General features: G+C 44.3%; 1 protein-coding gene across 5 annotated transcripts in view; it reads right to left on the bottom strand.

The window, feature by feature from the left end:
- SUFU (SUFU negative regulator of hedgehog signaling) overlaps window positions 1-13,687 on the bottom strand; it is a 114,887-nt gene that overhangs the window by 79,160 nt on the left and 22,040 nt on the right. The gene's annotated exons all lie outside the window — the stretch shown is intronic.

Genomic DNA, 13,687 nt, shown 5'->3' with positions numbered 1-13,687 from the left:
GCCAGCATGGGAAGGGTTAAAAGTTAAAATATGTTCATGATATAATTTTCAGTAATTATATCTTGTACAAACATGAGCCACAATGATTATACACATGTAAACTCCTCAGCATACAAATACAAATCATAAACTAAGATGACAGCCAACACCTCCTTGCCAAGCTCCCAGAACAGGGAGTCAGAGGTGAGAGTTTCGAAGGGATGATGATGCCCAACCCTGAAATTCCACATGGCATCTTTCCTTCATCATGCTCCTCATCACCCTTAAGAAGCCAGGCCAGGAGACTGGACAGAAAAAGATTCCAAAGTCTCTGAACCTCAGACATCAGTCCTAATCTTGCCTGTGTGCCTGGGTAAGCTCAGCCCTCCTGTACTTACTGCAGTGGAGAGATAACCTCTGAGAAGCTACGTTCTCCAAAGGACTGAAAAGGAATAAAGTCATCATGCTGGTGCCTAATTATATTTAAAGGAGGTGTCTATGGTTTGCATTTCCTCTAGGTATCTAGCAATGTGGGAGGCAGAATCCATTTTTGAGGGTATACAACTAGAATTTCAGAGACCAGATGAGAAGAAGTTGTTTGGCAAGACACAGTGTAAGCTATTTTCTTCCCTTACTGAACTGTCATACTGGGGGGCAATTCAATGCAGGGGGGCTGAGGGAATAGCTAAGCCAGCTGAGGCCAGAAGAGCCACCTCCCCGGGGCTGCAGGCTTGAGAGGAGTGTGAAAATCCGAGGTAATGCAACACTGACTCAGAGTTAAAACTCCATCGAAGGAGATGGGTCACTAGGCCAAAGGGAAGATTTCAAGCAGCCTCCAATTAGAAGCAGCTTTGTAAAATGTATTAGACCATTATCCAGGGCTTTCATCTTGGGCCAAGAAAAATACATGATTTCTAACCACAAAAACTTGAGAAACAGACAAAAAGAACATATTCCTCAAATTGCGCGATGGGGAGAACCGTCAGATGCAGAGAGAAATCATATGTAACCAAGCAGCACCGCTGCTCTAAGGAGGCTGTGCACACACACACATGCATGTATGAGTGTGCATACACGCACGTGCACATGTCCACCATCTGCCTCCATGCGGGGTACTTTCTGGGCCAGCTCTGTGGTGGGCAGGCCAGCCCTCACTGGGCTAGCTGGGAGGGGCAGGCCCGGCCAGATGGTGTCCACCTGCATTTGATTACCACCCACCATGCTGGCTGGACGCAACCTCTAAACTCTGAAACATGCGTTTGGAATGGCCCAGCCTCAGGATAAACACACAACCTGGAGCCTGTCAGAAGGTCTCTTTTTCAAAGCAGACTACCCAGGCAACAGCCAAGTGACAAGGTCATTCAGTCTTTCAAGTCCCTGGAGGGCCTGGCTTGGTCTGGACTTCCTCCGTGAGGGCTTCTCCAGCCGCAGAGGTTTTGTCTGACCAGAGGTTGAAGCCCCTCCTAGGGGGAAGCTGTCTCCCACACCCTCTGAGAAAGAAAAGCACAAGGGGAAACTGGCATGTGCTGCAGAAGGAGGGAGGTGGGTCAGAGCAAAGAATTTTTCTAACACAGAAGGCTGCTAAAACACCAGCCGGTAGTAAAGGAGGCCGGTGGAATTTCTTCCTACAGAGATTTTAAAGGAATACATTACAGATTCTCCCCAATCTGGCAGGGAGGAGGTGAGGTGTTCTTATCTTGTCTTGTTGCAAGGATGGGTGAGACTGTTTCCAGCTCAAGAACTTCTAATCCTGCTCACTGAGGTACCCAGGGGAGAGGATGGCTTTGTCCCAGCAGTTTGGCAAGCCTAGGGACGGATGTGGCAGCATCCAGAGTAATATCAAACCTGCGCACAGAAAGAACCCGTGCCTTTCATCTCAGATGTAGTTGCCTGGAACCTGCCCAAAAGCCTGCCCCAAGCACAGGACTAAGAAGGTATCAATCAGCATCCAAGAGGCCAAAATGACCACTAACACCAGGCAGAGATGAATGGGAACCCAGGAGAGACTTTCTGGTGGGAACACAACAGTTCAGGTGGGCAGAAAAGATGATCTAAAAGTTGGCATCTCATGCTCAACATCATTAGTTAATAGGGGAGCTCAAATCAAAACCACAGTGAGGTACCACTTTATCCCCCTTAGGATGGCTAAAATAAAAGACAATAACAAGTGCTGATGAGTATGTGGAGAAATTGCAATTCTCACACACTGCAGGTGGGAGTGTCAAATGGCAGAGCTGCTTTGTAAAATAGTCTGGCAGTTCCTCAGAGTTAAACATAGAGTTACCACATGACCCAACAGTTCCACTCCTAGGTGTACACCCAAAAGAACTGAAAATATATGTTTATACAAAAACTTGTACACTGGGGTGCCTGGGTGGCTGAGTCAGTTAAGCGTCTGCCTTCAGCTCAGGTCATGATCTCAGGGTCCTGGGATTGGGCCCTGAGTCAGGCTCCACACTCAGCAGGGGAGTCTGCTTGTCCTTCTGCCCCTCCCCCTGCTCATGCTCTCTCTCTCAAATAAATAAAATCTTAAAAAAAACACCAAAAAAAACTTTTACATTAATATTCATAGTAGCATTATTCATAATAGCCAAAAAGTGGAAGCAACCCAATGTCATCAATGGATGAGTGGACAAACAAAATGTAGTACATCCATACAATGGAATAAAGAAGAATGATACACTAAAAAAAAAAAAAAGAAAGAATGATACACTGATACAACATGGATGAACCCTGAAAACATTGTGCTAAGTGAATAAAGCCAGATACAAAAGGCCATATAATGTGTGATTCCATTTATACAACATGTCTGGAATAAACAAATCCAGAGACAGAAAGTAGATTGGTGGTTGCCAGGGGCTAGGGGGAGTTTAGGGGGAGTGACTACGAATGGGCACAGTTTCTTTTTGGGGTGATGGAAATGATGTTCTGGAATTAAATAGTGATGATGGTTGTACAACCTTATGAATATTCTGAAAAATACTGAATTGTATACTTTAAAAAGGTAAATTTCATGGTATGTGAATTGTATATATATATAAAAAAAAGGTATCTTAGGTACACCTCAGTGCTAGGGGGAGCAAGGCCAACCACACCACGTAAGCCAGGTCTTTGTCTGACTCTACCTATTAGTAACTGCTATGATTAACTGAATGCCTATTAAGTTTTAGGCCTTGGACTAAGTACTTATGTCACAGCATTTAATTCTCCAACAAGCCTCAGCCACTGTTATCTTCATTTAACTAACATGAGAAAAAGACACTAAAGAGAGTTTAAGTAATAATCCATATGTCACACAGCAAGCAAGAGACAGAACTTGGACTTGAAGTCTGCCTGACTCCAAAGTCCATCTTCTTACTGCCATGTGACCTCAGGCAAGACATTTAACCTCTCTGTGCCCCAGTTTCCTCATCCATAAAATGGGGATAATAACAAAACAGTAACTATTTCAGAGTTGTGAGGATTAAATGTTAGAAACTGCCTGGAACACTATAAGCATTGTATCACTTACACTAAGTAAAAGAAGCCAGTCACGAAAGACCATGTATTGTATGATTCCACTGATATGACATGATAAATAATATAACTTGTTTTTTGGTTTTTTTTTTAAAGATTTTATTTATTCATTTGAGAGAGAGCACGAGCAGGGGTCGGGGAGGGGCAGAAGGAGAGGGAGAAGCAGACTCCCCGCTGAGCAGGGAGCTCAACACTGGCTTGATCCCAGGACCCCAAGGATCATGACCTGAGCGGAAGACAGATGTTTAACCGGCTGAGCCACCCAGGTGCCCCATATAACTTGTAATATATAATACAAATTATGTGTATATTATATAAAATGTCCATAGTAGGCAAATCTGTAGAGACAGAAAGCAGACTGGTGACTATGTAGGTCTGAGGGACTGAGGACAAATGTGGAGTGACTGATAATGTGTATGGGGTTTCTTTTTAGGGTGATGAAGAAATTCTAAAATTAGATTATGATGGTTACATAACTCTGTGAATGTACTAAAACCACTAAATTATACATGTTAAGTGGGTGAACTGTACGGTATGTGAATTATATCTCAATAGAGCTGTTCTTAAAAACTGAGGAGAAAAAGAAAAGATAGTAAAAAAATTCAAGCTATAGACGTATAGATATAGGTACAGACATACAAAGAGATGTTCAACCTCACTCATGGTAGGAGAAACACAACTTAAATACAAATTAAAGCAATAAGAGGGACACCTGGGTGGCTCAGTCGGTTAAGCGTCTGCCTTCGGCTCAGGTCATGATCCCAGGGTCCTGGGATCGAGCCCTGCATTGGGCTCCTTTCTCAGCAGCGGGGAGCCTGCTTCTCCCTCTACCTGCCGCAACCCCCCTGCTTGTGCTCTCTCTCTCTGGCTCTCTCTCTCTGTCAAATAAATAAAATCTTTTTAAAAATTTCTTTTAAAAAAATAAAGCAACAAGAGACATGATTCTCACCTAATCAGATCAGCAAAATTAAAAAAGTAGGATGTCATTCTATTGGTGAGGCTGTGGAGAAAGAGGTATTTTCATACACTGCTAGTGGGGATACAAGTTAGTACAACCATTTGGAGGGTAAGTTAGCAATACCTAACAAAATTACATCTATTTTACCTTTTGACACAGCAACCCACTTCTAAGAATTTGTAATTGCAAAATATTGGAGACAACCTAAATGCCCATTCATAGAAGAGTGGTTCAAAGAGTATTATGCGGCTATGAGGAAGAGCTAACTGATATGGATACTGTCAAGTAAAAAAAGGCAAAAAGTACTACAGTATACTACCTGTTGAGGAAGAAAGAGGGGGAGATAGGAAAATATACATACATCTGCTCATTTGTGCAAAAAGCAACATAGCAAGAATAAATCAGAAACTACTAAGATTAGCTACCTACAGGCAGTAGGCAGGAACGAGGTGGAAAGGACTACAGGGCAGGGGGGCAGGGCACATTTCTCTGAATATGTATCCTGGTGTATAACAGGTGCTCAATAAAGATGAAAAGAACGAACTAACAGGCTCAGGCAGCAACCCTTTCCATCCGGATCCAGTATGACCCCAGAGGAAGTGGCCCTGCTGGCCTCCAGGTCCTCTGGTACCTGTGGAAGTGCTCTGGCAATCCTACAGTGAAGCTGGCAACAAGCCTTACCCCTCTCACGGCACAAATGTGACTACCTACCTAACTTTTCAAGATGTGTTTGCTTACTGTAAGCCCACAGATCAGGATGTGGCAACATACCTGAGCTGCAAAGCAAACACTCGGCATTGTATAATTACACTCAACTGGGCCCTGGGCTGAAGAAGTGTGCTGCAGGGGAAGGGTGCGGTGAGAGCCAGCCCAAGTACCCAGAGCTCTTTCACTCCCCTCTCTGAAAAGCAGCAAACTACCACCAACCATCAAAAGACCAGTGGGTCAGGAACAGTCAATACATAATCTGATCTACTGCTCTGTCTGGGCAGTTTAAATTCCAGAACAACAAGCAGGAGCCCTGGTCGGTGTGCCCAGAAACAAATGTGGAGGGGCCAGGAAACAGGAAATGGATCTGGCCTTTCCCCTCATCCTTATGGCCATCTCCAGCCTCCCCTAATTTGGGGAGGCTCCAGCTCTTGACCTAGTTCCTAAAAAGACTTCATCGTGGGTCTGAGGACTCTGGTGTCACTGAAAGAGGGCAACCAACTTGTCCTTGTTTTTGCAGGACTTTCCTGACTTTAGAATTGAAAACCTCACGTCCTGGGAAAGCCGTTAATCTCAGGCAAATTGCAACAATCACCCAACACTGAAGTGTCACTACCTGACCCACACAAAGCAAAATGCCGCCAAATCCAAAAGCACGAAATATGCATCAAGAGCCACCAAAATGTCAGCAGAATCTCTGGAGCCAGGCTGCCTCTGCTCAAGTTCTGGCTCTGCTACTTCCTGGCTGTAGGGCAAATCACATATCCTCTCTGCGCCTCAATTTCTTCATCTGTAGAATCAGAGATATGAAGAATAAACCCTAAGGTAAACTCTGGAGTCCGGGTGGTAATGATGTGTCAATGTAGATCCATCGATTGTAACAAATGTGCCATTCTGGTATGGGATGCTGATAGTGGGGGAGGCTGTGCATGTGTGGAGGTGGAGGGTATATATGGGAACTCTACATCCACTCAATTTTGCTGTGAACCTAAAACTGCTCTAAAATATACAGTCCATTTAGGGCGCCTGGGTGGCTCAATCGTTAAGTGTCTGCCTTCGACTCAGGTCATGATCCCAGGGTCCTGGGATAGAGCCCCGCATCGGGCTCCCTGCTCCGCGGGAAGCCTGCTTTCTCCCTCTCCCTCTGCAGCTCCCCCCTGCTTGTGCTCTCTCTCTCTCTAAAAATAAATAAAATCTTTCAAAAAAAAATAAAAAAACAAAGTCCGTTTAAAAAAATATTAAAAAGTCCATTTTTATTTATTTATTTATTTGTTTAAGTAGGCTCCACACCCATTGTGGAGTCCAACACGCAGCCTGAACTCACGACCCTGAGATCAAGACCTGAGCCAAGGTCAAGAGTCAGACGTTTAACAGACTGAGCCACCCAGATGCCCCTGAAGTCTATTTTTAAAAATGGAGACATGAGGGGCAACTGGGTGGCTCAGTCATTAAGTGTCTTCCTTTGGCTCAGATCATGATCCCAGGGTCCTGGAATCGAGCCCCACATCAGGCGCCCTGCTTCACCCTCTCCCTCTGCCTGCTTCCCCCCCTACTTGTGCTCACTTTCTGTCAAAAAAATAAAATCTTTTAAAAAAATAAAAAATTAAAATAAAAAAATAAAATGGAGATGCAAGTAGCCATCATATGGGAGCTACTTAAATGAATTAATGTATATGCACCCCTCAGAGCAGTGCCTGGAACACAGCAGGTACTGTCTCAGTGTCAGCTATTATCTATAGTAGTTCCCAGTTCGGAAATTCACCCTAAGAGCATAATCTTGTATTTGGAAAAAGTCTTGTGCATAAATATATTCCATGGTATTTTAAGAGTGAAGAATCTAGAAACAGTCTAAATGTTCGACAAGCTGAGATATTCTGAGTTCTGGTGCATGGAGTGGCAAGACATCACACAGTCATTAAAACTCAGAGTTCTGGGGGCACCTGGGTGGCTCAGTCGTTAAGCGGCTGCCTTCGGCTCAGGTCATGATCCCAGCGTCCTGGGATCGAGCCCCGCAACAGGCTCCCTGCTCAGCAGAAAGCCTGCTTCTCCCTCTCCCACTCCCCCTGCTTATGTTCCTTCTCTTGCTGTGTCTCTCTCTTTCAAATGAATAAATAAAATCTTTAAAAAAAAAAACAAAAAACTGAGAGTTCTGAAAACAGGACCAATCTCTCTCAGCTTTGAGAAGTGAAGGGAAGCCTTGTGGTTGCTGGTGGGAATGTACAGTAGTGCAGCTACAAAACAGTACGGTGGTTCCTCAAAAAAACTAAACATAGCTTTATCGTATGATTCAGCAACTCCATTTCTGGGTATAACCCAAAGAAATGAAAACGGTGAACGAACCATGAGAGACAATGGACTCTGAAAAACAAACTGAGGGTTCTAGAGGGGAGGAGGGTGGGGGGATGGGTTAGCCTGGTGATGGGTATTAAAGAGGGCACATTCTGTGTGGAGCACTGGGTGTTATGCACAAACAATGAATCATGGAACACTACATCAAGAACTAATGATGTAATGTATGGTGATTAACATAACAATAAAAAATCTGCTCTGAAAAAAAAAAAGAAATGAAAATGGTGACTCAAACAGATACTCTCACACCCATGTTCACAGCAGCATTATTCACAGTAGCCGAAAGGTGAAAACAACCCAAATGTCTATTCATCGGTGAATGGATAAACAGAATGTGGTATGTCTACACAATGGAATATTATTCCGCCTTAAAAAGGAAGGAAACTCTGACACATGCTACAACATGGATGAACCTTGAAAACATTATGCTAAGTGATATAAGTCAGACACAAAAGGGCAAATGTATGATTCCACTCATATGAGGTCCCTAGAGTAGTCCAATTCACAGACACAGAAAATAGAATGGTGGTTGCATATCTCCATTAAAAAATGCAGATATGAGTAGGAGAATGGGGTGGGGGAGGTGGAATGGGGAGTTATTGTTTAACAAGTACAGAGCTTCAGTTGGGAAGATGAAAAACTTCTGGAAATGGATGGTGGTGACAGCTATATAACAATGTGAATGTACTTAATTTCACTGAACTGTACACCTAAAAATGGTTAAAATGGTAAATATAGATTTTACTCAACAGTCATGAAAAACCATGAAACAAAATCTCATACAAGGTGATTCAAAATATTTGTGCAGGGACGGCTGGGTGGCTCAGTTGGGTGAGCAACCGACTCCTGATTTTGGCTCGGGTCATGATCTCAGGATTGTAGGATCGAGCCCCACGTTGGGCTCCATGCTCAGTGCAGAATCTCCTTGTCCCTCTCCCTCTGCTCCTCCCTCTGCTTGTGCTCTCTTTCTCTCTCTCTAAAATAAATAAATAAAATCTTAAAAAAGCATATTTGTGCAGGGCACCTGGGTGGCTCAGTCATTAAGTGTCTGCCTTCGGCTCAGGTCATGGTCCCGGGGTCCTGGGATCGAGCCCCACATCGGGCTCCCTGCTCCGCGGGAAGCCTGCTTCTCCCTCTCCCACTCCCCCTGCTTGTGTTCCCTCTCTCGCTGTGTCTCTCTGTCAAATAAATAAATAAAATCTTTAAAAAAAAAAGCATATTTGTGCATATACACACAGTGTAAAAATATATGAAGAAAATATATGTGAGGAAAAAACAGGAAGAAAATGCAATAAAATTATAGTGGCTATCACATTGCAATTTTTCTTTTTCAAACTTCTTTGTATTTTCCAAATTTTCTACTCTTTATAATCTCTGGTCTAGACTGTAAACCCTACAAGGACAGGGCCGTGTCTTATTCGCTGCTGTATCTGCCAGACTTCTCACAGAATCTGTTGGCTGAGGGTACATATTGGACATTCCAGGTATGACAGGAGAGGCCTGTGGTCAGCACCCTCTCTCCCCAGGGGTGGCCTGGATACTTCCATTGGTATCTGAAGCAAGGAATCCTGGGCCAACTAAGGCAGCTGTCAAGAGTCCACCTTGTGGGGGAGGTACCTCTAAAGTCAGGTCTAGGGACTGTAGCTCAGTCTCAAGCTCAATATTGTTGTCAAAAGAAAAGGAAGAATACACTATTTGTCTCAGGAAACATATGGCACAGGAGGCCAGGCCAGTCCAATCCCAGAACCACTTTCATTCCCTATAAAGGCTCCTGTTGTCTCTCCTTCCCCTTTCCTCTTTCCCTACTTCTTGGTGGGTCCTCCCCTCTAATCAGCCCTTCTTGGAAATTAGGCTTAGTTCCTGGCCTTACTGGGTTGGACATCCTCTCCCAGAGGAATGGAGCCTGTACATCCTGTCCCTGGGGAACAGACTGCAGACCTTTTCCCTTGGTGGCTTTCCTCCACGGGCACCCACAACCTCCATTTGTGTCTCTAATAGGCATAGGGCAAAGCCTAGCCTTAGCTCCAACTGGACCAGAGATTACAAAAAGCCCTAAACTGAAGACCTCCAGTAGCTCTGGGGCTCTGCAAGGAGGCTGCCTATCTCTTCTCCACCTCTGCCTCTCAGAGCAATGCCAAGCACATTCAAGGACCACTCATCCAAACTCCAGCACATGTTTGGAGCACCATGTTTCTTGAGGTGAATTTGCTCCAAGGCCCTCAGTAGTGCCCCAAACCTCATGATGCCCTGCCTCAGTCAGTTAAGCATCCAACTCTTGGTTTCAGCTCAGGTCATGATCTCAGGGTCCTGGGATTGAACCCCATGTCAGGGTCCACACTCAGCACAGAGTATGCTTGAGATTCTTTCCTCTTCCCTCTTCCTCCCTCTCTGCTCCTCTCCCTGCTCATGCTCTCTCTTTCTAAAGAGAATAAAATTTTATCTATAATTTTATCTAATAAAATCATTTCTAAATGAATAAAATCATCTTTTAAAAAGAAATTATATATGGTCCTTTACTTGACCATTGTTTTCTTGTTGAACAGGAGGTTACTTCCAAAGCTGCACTCTTTTGTACTTTGGCAAAGATCTTGATGCATATTGCTTTTTGCTTGTTTTCCCTCAATAACTCATATTTGGGGAAATCCCTATTATTCCCTTGGATTCAGAGTCCCAGAATAAGAGATTTTAGAAGTTGGTCTGAGCACTAAAGAAAGAAGGCATTCCGACTAGGATCCAGGTGTGTGCTAACATGTGGCCAATTTCATCCACCTTTGGGTGTAGGGTCACCAAACTGGTAGGTAAAGGAAATGAGGCACGCCACAAGTGTCGGGCAGCATTTCTGATACTGACCAGTTTCTCTGCTCCCAGGTCCCACTATATCTAGGCCAGTACCAACGCTGCACTGTGACACCAAACCAACCTCCATGTCCCAAACACATCCCCCACCCCATACCATGACTACTGCTGCCCTCAACCTGGAAGGCCCTTCTAGACCAGTCTTATCTTCCCAAATCCTCCTGTCAAAAAAGCTCTTCTCAATTACCATGTCTTTTGCTCTTTTTTTATGCTCTTTTTCCCCCACACTATATTTTCTCAAAGCACTGTTTTATCTCTAATACAGTCCTTTGTGTGTTTTTAACAACACACAAAGCAAGGGTCTCTCACATTATACTATGGAGTCCTGCCATTCTTCTACTTCTTTGTAGTTCCCCAAAGTGACACACACTGAACCCAGAACAATGCTGGTACTTAGCAGGTATCAAAAGATATCAGTTGACTGACTCCTGATGACATGCACATACTGAGACTAAACAAATGTTTATTAACTAGACTGAATCTGAGAAAAGAGGCAAAGTTTTATAAGATTTAGAATGGTAGGTAAGGGATAAGGAGGAAAATGCTAGACCAAGGTTGTGGGCTGAAGACCTGAGGCAGAGTGGTGAGCCCGCCAACAGTGACCAGGAAGCCAGGAAGTGAGGAAGGCAGACATCAGAAATTCTTAGTCTTGGTCTCTCTGGACCCTTTGGAGATCCCAGGGTAGACTTAGGGTGGCAATTACACAAAATTATACCACTCTAGGATCCTATAAGATGCCAGAGAGGAGTCCAGGGACATGGGCAAGAATACAGGGAATGGAGGTTGCCTGAGCCAACACAAGCCCAGCCCATCACTCCCTTGCTGACCCTTGGGCAAGTTAACTTACATATGCCCCCATTTCCTCAGCTGTTAGACTGAGATAAAGATACTTCCCTCAAAGGGAGGCTTAAAATGGGATGGCCCAGTGTCTAGCACCCAGCCAGGACACCCCCACCCCCAAGAAGCCAGCATTCATCCTTCCTTTGCTTAGTGCTCAGTAGAAGCATTCTCTGTGTATCATTTCTCCCTTAAAAATTCAGCAGATGGGGTGCGCCTGGGTGGCTCAGTTGGTTAAGCATCCAACTCTTGGTTTCGGCTCAGCTCATGATCTCATGGGTGGTGAGATCGAGCCTCATGTCGGGCTCCATGCTCAGTGGAGAGTCTGCTTGAGATTCTCTCCCTCTGCCCCTCCTTCCACTTGCATGCATGCACTCCCTCTCATAAATAAAAACATCAGCAGATGATTCTAGCTTCCCAACTTCTGGACTCTGGAGTTTAATCAGCCCATCCTTCAAGGGCTGCCCAATATTGGATCTAAACATTTACAAAGGGGCACCTGGGTGGCTCAGTTGGTTAAGCGTCTGCCTTAAGCTCAGGTCATGATTCCAGGGTCCTGGGATCAAGCCCCACATCAGGCTCCCTGTTCAGTGGGGAGTCTGCTTCTCCCTCAGGCCCTCCACCCCTGCCCCCCACTTGTGCTCTATCAAATGAATAAATAAAAATCCTTAAATAAATAAATAAAAATAAATAAACATTTGCAAAGCTGATGTTTTTATTTTTGAACAATTCACATTTACAGATACTTCATTAGCTGTTTTGAAATGGGGTTTGGTGACTACACAAATACTATACTAAATAGAGAAACTGTAAAATTATTTTGAAATATGTTTATAAGGTAATATTTTGCATAGCTAAGATTTTTTTTAAAACATTCAGCTATATTGTATTAATTCTGTATAATCATAAGAAAAAGAGGGAAGGAGAGGGGGAGGGAAGAGGCAGGAAGGAAGGGAGAAATGACAGCCACTGAGACGGCATCCTCACACTGAGCTGGGAGGCTGACGGGGCCATAGAGCACAGCAGAGCCACCTCTGAGCTTTAACTCTGAGTAGCAGATGCTCTTCCCACTACACAGCATCCAACGAGATTCATGGAATGTATTTGCCTCACTCAGGTAGATGTTTCCTTAGATCCGTTGTTGGGAGCCAAGGACCACATTCCCAAAGCATTCCTCAGTTCAAAACAGTAGCTCACAGGACTGATTCAGCTGAGAATCCAGCTGAACTCACCTGGCTCCCAACCCTTAGGGCATTTAACTCTATCCTAGGTTTTCAGTGAGCAAAGAGCTTCCCCAGACTGAGACATTGAGCCTATGAAAAAGACCAGGTGGTCAAAAGGTAAGCTAAGTCCAGGAGGATGTAATGTACAACATGACGACTATAGTTAACACTGCTGTATGGCACATTTAAAAAAAAAATTTGTAAGTAGGTTCCATACCCAATATGGGGCTTGAACTCACAACCCTAAGATCAAGAGTTGCATTTTCTGGGTGCCTGGATGGCTCAGTTGGTTAAGCAACTGCCTTCAGCTCAGGTCATGATGCCGGAGTCCCAGGATCCTGAATCGGGCTCCCGGCTCAGCGGGGAGTCTGCTTCTCCCTCTGACTCTCTCCCCTCTCATGCTTTCTCTCTCTCTCTCAAATAAATAAATAAAATCTTAAAAGAAAAAAAGTTGCATGTTTTACAAACTGAGCCAGCCGATGTAAAATTGCTAAGGGAGGGGCCCCTGGGTGGCTCAGTCGTTAAGTGTCTGCCTTCGGCTCAGGTCATGATCCCAGGGTCCTGGGTTCGAGCCCCGCATCAGGCTCCCTGCTCGGCAGGAAGCCTGCTTCTCCCTCTCCCACTCCCCCTGATTGTGTTCCATCTCTCGCTGTGTCTCTCTCTGTCAAATAAATAAATAAAATCTTTAAAAAAAAAAATAAATAAAGTTGCTAAGGGAGTAAATCCTAAGTGATCTCATCACACACACACACACACACACACACACACACACACACACACACACAAAGACACACATTTTTCTTTCTTTTTTTTTTTGTATCCATATGAGATGATGGATGTTAAACTTACTGTGATAATCATTTCCTAAAATACATGGTCATTATACTGTACATGTTAAACTTATACAGCTGCTATGTGTCAGCTACATCTCCCTAAAACTGGAAAAAAGGGACACCAGGGTGGTTCAGTTGGTTAAGTGTCTGTCTTTGGCTCAGGTCATGATCCTGGGGTCCCGGGATCAAGCTCTGCATCGGGCTCCCTGCTCAGCGGGCAGCCTGCTTCTCCCTCTGCCCTTCACCCTGCTCATGTTCTCTTTCTCTCTCTTTCTCTCTCAAATAAATAAAATCTTAAAAAAAAAAACTGGAAAAAATTTTTTGAATAAAATAAAATAATTTTTAAAAAGGAAAAACACCAAGCCAAGAGTAGCAGACCTTTTTTCTGCAGGGTGGCGAAAGCTCATAGGTCACCCTCCCTTAGTGGA

This window comes from Zalophus californianus, chromosome 15, assembly GCF_009762305.2.
Source record: "Zalophus californianus isolate mZalCal1 chromosome 15, mZalCal1.pri.v2, whole genome shotgun sequence".
Taxonomy (NCBI): domain Eukaryota; kingdom Metazoa; phylum Chordata; class Mammalia; order Carnivora; family Otariidae; genus Zalophus; species Zalophus californianus.
This window is presented reverse-complemented; position numbering and strand designations above follow the sequence as displayed.